The 8,872-nt window shown below is 43.7% G+C and overlaps 1 non-coding gene across 1 annotated transcript; it reads right to left on the bottom strand.

Moving 5' to 3' along the window:
* Nucleotides 1–5,893: 5,893 nt before the first annotated feature.
* LOC120267851 lies at nucleotides 5,894–6,000 on the bottom strand. The gene has a single exon (XR_005538603.1). It is a non-coding gene; the product is annotated as a small nucleolar RNA R71 (small nucleolar RNA).
* Nucleotides 6,001–8,872: the final 2,872 nt, after the last annotated feature.

Here is an 8,872-nt window from a genome sequence, read left to right as displayed (position 1 = left end):
ACACGGGTATGTGGAAATTACCCACGCCTGTGTGTTTATCACAGGGTCATCCATAGGGGCGAGTCCACGGCCTGTGTCTTCTCGGGAAGATCTCTAAGTCTCTGCAGGAATAGACAAGCCCGTGCGAAAATTACCCATGGGCGTGTGAATATCACAAGGTCATTCACAGGGGCGAGTCCACGCCCCTATGCCTTCTCTGGATGAGCTCTTAGTAGAGAACCACGGGCGTGTGGAAATTCCACGCACCCGTGTATTTTCTCTGGATGCCTTGGTAAACTCTGCAGGCTCTCTAGAAAATTCCTAAATATACAAATACATTCAGAGCCTACCCTATCATACAAAGTATACCAGAGAAAAACACGAAACATGCTCAAACGACTAACAACTTCACCATAGACATTTAAGCACACGATAACACCAACTGATCCACAAGAGAATCACAACAATGCATCAAAAATATAGACACCCACACTCAACATCTTATTCATGCAAACAGTAAATGTTTGGGCTGTCTCCGAAGAAGCAATTGTTTAAAGTCACTTAGCTTGACGTACCTTGTCTTACCACACGGGGGCTCATAGATAAAGGTTTCCCTCTTACCCATGACTTGGAAGCATGATGAGCACAGTCTCTTGAAGGTAGAAGGAGAGTTATCGAGCTTGGTACCACTTAACAAGGGTTCGTCCACCTTGTTCGGTTCGTACACGTACCCAACAGTCTTGAAGCATTTCTTGTGGCGTCTCCTTGCCCGCTTCATCTTCCGGAGCACCTTCTTCATGATCAGTGGAGTAGATGGTACTTTCTCTTTTAGACCAAGCATCATTACTTTTTCATTATCCACCTTTTGGTCTAGCAATCCCTCGTACGGGTCCGGATTAAGCATTTCCTACACATATTCATCAATTATCTCATCAGTAGTGTCAAGAAAATAAACAGTATCGTCGAAATCAAGAGAATACCGCATGGCTTTAGTGAGGCGGTATGTGAGCTTATCATCTCCAATCCTAAGGGTCAACTCCCTATTGTCCATGTCGATCAATGCCTTAGAAGTGTGTAAGAATGGTCTCCTAAGTATCAAGGGAATATCTACATCCTCATCGACATCCAACACTACAAAGTCTACAGGAAATATGTACTTGTCCACCTTGACAATCACATCTTCAATGATACCCCTCTTATGTCTCACCGTTCGGTCCGCCAATTGTAAAGTCATCCGAGTGGGCCTAGGCTCTCCCAAGCCTAACTTTTAAACATAACGTTGATACTGGCGCCTGAGTTTGCCAATGCCATCTCTTCACCCAAATTGCCAATGTTGCATTGGATAATGAAGCTTCCTGGGTCTTTATTCTTGTTCGGTATATTCTTTTGTAAGACCACCGAGCAAGATGCATCTAGAATCACAGAGGCACTCTCCTCCAATTTGCTCTTGTTGGTCAACAAACCTTTCAAGAACTTGGCATACCTAGGCATTTGGGATAATGCCTCAACAAAGGGAATGTTTATATCTAGTTTATTAAACAAACCCAGAAATTTTTTGTACTGCTCATCCGTTTGGTCATTCTTCAATCTAGAGGGATAAGGGATTCTTGTCTTGTAAGGTGGGGGTGCCCCCTTCTTCTTCTTGGTTGCTCTCTTCTCAACCTCTAGACCTCTAGTGCTTCAACATTGGTCTTCTCACTTGGAAACCTACCTTCAACCTCATGACCACTTCTCAAAGTGATCGCTTTCACATGTTCTAGTGGATTGGTCTCAGTGTTACTCGGTAAGCTTCCTTGTGGTCTCTTTGATAGAGACTTCGCAATTTCCGCCACTTGATTCTCTAAATTGTGCAATGAAGCGTTCTGGTTGCGAAGTGTAGCATTAACCGATTGAAATCGTGTATCCGATGATTACATAAATCGGGTCAAGGCTTTCTATAGATCGGTCATCCAGGTCTCCAAACCTAAAACTCTATTTTGCATGTTCGAGGCTTGTTGTTGTTGTTGTTACAAACCTGGTGGTGCTATGGCCTTTTGCTGCCCTTGGTTACTCCATGAAAAATTTGGGTGATTCCTCCTACCCTGGTTGAAAGTGTTGCTATAAGGATTGCCTTGGTTTCTAATTGCATTACCCACAAAGTCAACTTGCTTAACGGATGAAGTACCACCAATGGCTATCGGGCAATCGGATGGGCATATCCTGCCCCACATCCATCGGAATTCGTCACAGTCACCAATTTCATAGAAGTTAGAGTGTCTAACTTCTTACTCAATGCCTCCACTTGAGCCGCCAACGATGGAACCACATCCACCTCATGAATACCGGCCACTTTCTTCTTTTCCCTTGCATTCCATTGGTAGCTATTCATGGCCATTTCTTCTACTAATTGTTGGGCTTCATCAAGGGTCTTATTCCCCATTGTACCTCCTACGGCGGCATCTAGAAGTTGTCTTCTACTTAGATTCAACCCGTTGTAAAAGTTCTGAATGATCATCCATTCGGGGAATTCATGCTGTGGGCGATTCCGATAAAGATCCTTGAATCGCTTCTATATCTCAAACAAGGACTCGAGCTTCATCTGAACAAACGACGATATCTTATTGCGAAGCCTTGTCGATTTCCCCAGAGGAAAGTACCATGCAAGAAAAGCTTCGACCATTTCATTCCATGTCGTGATGGATGCTTATGGTAAAAAATGTAACCACTGCTTAGCTTTTCCTTTTAGAAAGATTGGGAAACCCCTCAATCTAATAGCATCATCTATAACACCGTTGATCTTCAGCATGTCACAAACTTCCAAGAATTTCTCAATATGGTTGTTTGGATCCTCATTTGCCAAACCATTGAACTGCGCTAACTGCTGTATCATTTGGACGAATGCTAGCTTCAGCTCAAAGTTCGGAGCTGTAATCGGGGGTCACAGAATGCTAGATTGTGTCCCCAGTACTGACGGTCTAGCATAATCACAGAGTGTTCTTTGTTGTTCATTCTGTTCTGCCATGTTGTCAGATCCTTCAACTTCCACTTCAGCTAGATTGATAGTTTTTGTACAGGTTTTTTACCCCTTCTTCTGAGTATATGTCCAAGTTCAGGATCACCTTCAATTATTATCGAAGGGTTCCCTTGGGTCATAACCTGGAGCTACACCTAAAGAAAGAAAACAAAATTAGAACGATGATAAGATAAGAAGATATGAAATAGAATGAATGAATAGCTAAGATAGCAAAGTGCAAAGTATCTCTAAATGCCTACTCCCCGGCAACAGCACCAAAAACTTGACAACGCCCCTTGCGTCTGACCCGCAAGTGCACGGGTTTGTCAAAGTAATAAATCCCAGATAACTGGGTATCGTATCCATAGAAAGTAGGGAGTAAAAATACTAATATTGCTATTTAACTATGTCAAGATGGAATAACAACTATGTTGATAAAGTATAATGAAAATAATAATAAAAGAAATAAGAAAGAGAGGTTTAACTAAAATGAGAGGTAAGGCAATCGATAAGAGTGGGGTACTCAGATATTGTTCCACCTAGGACAATTACTTCAAGTGCAAAACCAACTATTAAGTCCCCTAATAGATGCTCAATGAGTCGTGGAAATCCTTAAACTCATAGTCCCAACCTAAGGTCAACTGTGACTAACTCGACACTATATCCCGGTGGAGAAATCGATCAATCTCAACACCTCTGATAAACGTCTGAATGTATGTATTTTATATGTATTAATCGTGTATTATTTGTGAACATGTTAACGAATTGATGCCCGTTTTATGTCTAAATTGGTTATTTTCGAGTGTTGCGGGTCTTAAATGAGTCAAACAATGCTTAAAAAAATGCAAATCGGATGAATTCGACATCAAAAAGCGGCATTTTTTGGGGTCCCGCTATGTGACCTGTAGCGACAGCATGGCGGTCATTGTTCTTGCTGCTGACCATTTGGTGGGAGTTTCACGGGCTCCATGCGCCCGCATGGATGCCCGTGAGGTTCTGTGGGAATTCTCAAGCTCTCGATTCTTGTAGAAAAAAACATCGTAGGCTGAGCACATCGTAGCACCGGCGAGTTTTTGGGCATTTGGTCAGTGAGCTTCACGGGCTCCATGCACCCGCATGGAGCCCGCATGGACTGACGGTGTATATAAGAAGCTGATTTCTTCTAGGGCAAAGGGAGGAGTTTTTTTGGGAGAGTTCTTCAAGCCGATTTTTCACCAGGTGTTTGAGAGGCAAGATTACATGTTTTGGAGAAGGGAAATCTAAGGGAGAAGCTCGGATTTGGCTAGATCTTCATCGATCTCTTCTTTGGGAGTTTGTGAGCGGCGAGGGAAGCCGCCCCCATTGCGGCGTCCGTGGAAGCCTTTCCACCTAGCTTGGCTTGTCTTCCTTCTTCCATTGTTTGAGGGAGTTTTTTTATTATGCCATTTGTAGTTGTTTGCATGGATTTGTTGCTTGGATTTGTTTGTATGGACGAGTAGACCCCAAGGTCACGGATGCTCGGTGAACCTTGGGGTGAACTATGTATTTGGATGATTTAAGTTTGTTTATTGCAATTGTTGTGTTTTGAGATTCATTCTTGGTGCATTTGATGTGTTGCTTACATGAGAACTACGTAAACCAAGCTGCTAGGTTGTACTTGGTAGCGTGACCATCGCCCTTGTACTAGACACACCAAGTTTGGAAGGGATTCATGTATGCGAATACGCCCGTGACCATCGGGTGATACGTGCCCCTCCACCATTAGGGCTAGACCAAGTTGTGTTCCGGCTCTAATTAGGGATTTCCCCACTTGTTAATGCAATCGTATGAGGATTTGATCGGAAGAAATTACGTGTCAATACTTATACCGGATTAGGGGTCAATGGCCGTGACCATCGGGTTGACCTAATCTAGGAAATCTCTAGGGTCCAAACCTTCAATTGCATGACATTCTTAGCATCCTGTGCACTTTAGTAGCCCCTAGGGAATCCGCATCCGTGACCGTTCCTTTCCCACGATTTTATACCCCTCTCCGTATTTTTAGTCTCCACTTGTAGTTTATCTTATTTAAATTAATAGATTAGAGAAACCTTTTCGAATGCATCGGCTAGACAATAAGCGAAGAGTTAGTAAGGGTAGATCCTTGGGCCCAGGGAATACGACCCTCTCGTGCTCGCACGAGAGGTATTACTTGACGACTCCGTGCACTTGCGGATCGCACTCATCAAGTTTTTGGCGCCGTTGCCGGGGACCCACAAGGAATACTCGGAAAACTTAGAGTTTATTGATTTAGCCATTTTTTCTTTTATTTTGTTCATCTGCTTCTTTTTGTACATATATTTCCATTTCACTTGTTCTTATTTTATTTTATTGTCTCGTACTTATATCCTGATTATTGGCTCTCAAAATTGTGCTAGGTACCATCTTATGACACGTGCAAATCAGACAAATCTAGTAGAACCTGTCGACGAAATTGAGAGAACCTTGCATCAAAGATTGAGAGAGGTGGCTGAGAGTTCAGAACATCAAGGAACACGGGTTGAGATTAGTGAACCTTCAGTCATGGCAGAACCAAGGCGTACCTTGTCTGATTATGAAAGGCCTCAGTTTACTGGTGAGGAATTCAGTGTACATGCTCCCACCGTGCCGGCTAATAACTTTGAAATCAAAGCAAGCACAATTGGGATGATCCAAAATTCAGTACAATTTGATGGGTTAGCTGATGAAGACCCGCATGCGCATTTGTCTCGCTTCCTCCAAATTTGTTCCACCTTCAAGATTAACTCAGTGTCTGATGATGCGATAAGATTGAGATTATTCCCTTTCAGTCTAAGGGGAGCAGCATATCGGTGGCTCACGTCATTGGCACCGGGGTCGATCACCACTTGGAAGGAAATGGTGGACAAATTTCTTGCTAGGTATTTCCCACCAAGCAAAGCAGCTAGATTGAGGCAAGAAATTTCTGCATTCCGGCAAGGGGACTCGGAGACACTTTTTGAAGCACACGAGAGATTCAAGGATCTCCTACGCAAGTGCCCCCATCATGGCTTCTCCTCGTGGATGAGAATTCAGATGCTTTGCAATGGTCTGAATTATGCAACTAGACAACTCATCGATCTTTGCAGCGAGGGGGTCATTGAGTAATAAAACCCCACGAAGATCTTTGAAATGTTGATTGAAAACATGGCGAGTAACGAATGCCACTTTGGTCTACTAGACGAGAAACCACGTAAAGGCAGCTGGAATTTATGAGATAGATAACAACACTGCACTAGCCGCTAAGGTGGAGGCCCTAACAAAGAGATTCGATCAGTTTATGTTGGGTTCAAGCTCAAATTCTGGAGCAGTTTTGTCTTGCGAGACTTGTGGGGCAGGGCATGCTACTGTTCAGTGTCCAATCTCAATAGCCTCTGTTGCCCCAGTCGAGACAGTTGATTATGTTGGGGGAGGCCCTCGAGGTCCAGGCAATCCCTATGGAAACACATACAATCAGGGGTGGAGGAATCACCCAAATTTTTCTTGGGGTCAACAACAGCAACCTCGGCCCCAGCAGCCTCAGGGACTTCCACAGCAATTTCCTCAGCAGGCCGAGAAGAAGTTCTCCACCGAAGATGTGTTAGCGAGATTCATGATCAGTACTGAGGCAAAATTTGTGAACATCAACAATCAATTCGCTGAAGTGAACACCGTTCTGAGGAATGTTCAGGCCTCCATCCAATCATTGGAGAACCAAGTTGGGCAGCTTGCTAGGGCAAATTCAGAGCGCCCACAGGGTCCCCTAATAGATGCTCAATGAGTCGTGGAAATCCTTAAACTCATAGTCCCAACCTAAGGTCAACTGTGACTAACTCGACACTATATCCCGGTGGAGAAATCGATCAATCTCAACACCTCACACTGTGTAGAGTTCCAAGACGCTCTAGGGATTCCAAATGATAAATCCTATTCAAATTTATAGATCTAACCCTTTGGTCTAAGTGAAAGACCCCTAGTCACAATTAAACCCTACATGCTAAAGTCACTTTAACGCTTCGCTCTGTTACCTTTGCAACTAAGCCCCAGCAGAAGGCCATTCCTTAGCCCATTCAATCTATTATAACTACAAAGAACTCTTGGAATGTGGAGGTAGGAAAAATCACATCGGAGGAGAAAGGGGATGCTCCGCTACCTTGTGACTCACCCTCTCCACCCTCTCCAATCTTGCAATGTCTAACCCTCATGGTGTGTCCTTCATGCACAAAGGTTACTAATGTAGACTCTCAACCCTATTGTCACTCTAAGAGAGAAATCAGTCAACAAGAATTCTGACACAACCGAATATGCGTGTAAACAGCGAGTGCACGGGTGTCGAACTAATAATACCCCGGTGAGAGTGTAGTCGAATCCACAGGGAATAGTGCTTAAAACCACCAAGATTGCTATTTAACTAGAATGAAAATATGTTGAAAGTGAAGTCAAAACAAACTAAATGCAAATGAAAATAAGAAAAGATAAAGGAGGCGCAAGTAAAAGATAGGAGAGGCAATCAATGATAAATGGGGTACCGGGATATTGTTCCGCCTAGGACAATCATTTCAAGTGCAAGAACCCTCTATTATACTTCCTAATTGATGCAACAACGAGTCGTGGAAATCGTTAATTACATGATCCCAAATCTAAGGTCAACCATGCCTAACTATATAAATGTCCCGGAGGAGAAATAGAACAATCTCAATACCTCGCACTCGTATAGAATTGCAATGAGCTCTAGGGATTCCAAATGATAAACCCTATTCCTATGTATAGACCTAACCCTTTGGTCCAGGTGAAAGATCCCTAGCCACAATTAAGCCCTAGATGCTAAAATTACTTCAACGCTTTACTCCCTTGCACTGCAACTAAGCCCCAGCGGAAGGTCATCCCTGAGCCCATTCACTCTATTATGCCCGCAAAAAACTCTTGGAACGTGGAGGTAGGATAGATCACACCGGAGGAGAAAGGAGACGCTCCATTACCTCTCGACTCACCCTCTCAACCCTCTCTAACCTAGCTTTGTTTAACTCTCATGGTGTATCACTCACTCACAAGAGTTACCAACAAGAACTATCAACCCTAGTGTCACTCTAGGGGAATATTCATACAATCAAACATACAAGATTGGAACTCACAATAAACATCAATTAATTGAAAGCATAATAAAGAGATTCAATGAAACGAATACATCCTAGGGTTCACAAATACCCAGGTACCCACTAGGGATTTAGCTCCCCATGGAGCAAAATACAATAGATAATAAAATCAAAAGTAATGAGATGCAATCCATGAATGAAAACACCCTTGTGTTCATGTCGAAGGTCTTGTGGATCGGCCGTGCCTTCTTCAAAGGTCTCATCGTCAAGCCTAGGGCACACCTCGCCAGATCGGTGCCGACGAAAGCTTCCCCAATAGCTCTCTTCCGAAGGAAACACGGTGTTGAAGGTCGTCAAACCTCTCCAAAGCCTTGCCAAAGCCTCTCATAACCCTAGCCGTCGATGCCTCCAAAGATGGGGAAAGGTGGAAGAAAAGATAGGGGAAAAGATAGAAAAATCGGGGTTGAATCGCGGCTTTTAAAGGGTTGGAATCGGGCATCCACATGGGCGTGTGGAATTTCCACATGCCCCTGTGGAATTTCCACATGCCCTTGTGAATTCTCTGGAATTCTGATTTTCGGCCGCCTATGATCAGTACTGCTACAGTACTCCCCTCCAAAAACACTGCTGAATCCACTTTTCATCGGGGCAACATAAACTGCCACACGTTTATGCCGTAGATCACGTCGCTTCTTCAAAAACCGATTTCATTGGTGAAGATCTTGCTATCATTAAACAAGCTGGGATACGCATATGTGACTGTCTTCGTGCCCCTCCAACTCATTGTAATGGCTTGAATACATAGAGGTTGGCA

Source organism: Dioscorea cayenensis, chromosome 1, assembly GCF_009730915.1.
Source record: "Dioscorea cayenensis subsp. rotundata cultivar TDr96_F1 chromosome 1, TDr96_F1_v2_PseudoChromosome.rev07_lg8_w22 25.fasta, whole genome shotgun sequence".
Taxonomy (NCBI): domain Eukaryota; kingdom Viridiplantae; phylum Streptophyta; class Magnoliopsida; order Dioscoreales; family Dioscoreaceae; genus Dioscorea; species Dioscorea cayenensis.
The sequence above is the reverse complement of the archived record's forward strand: the minus strand, read 5'-3'. Positions and strand labels throughout refer to the sequence as shown.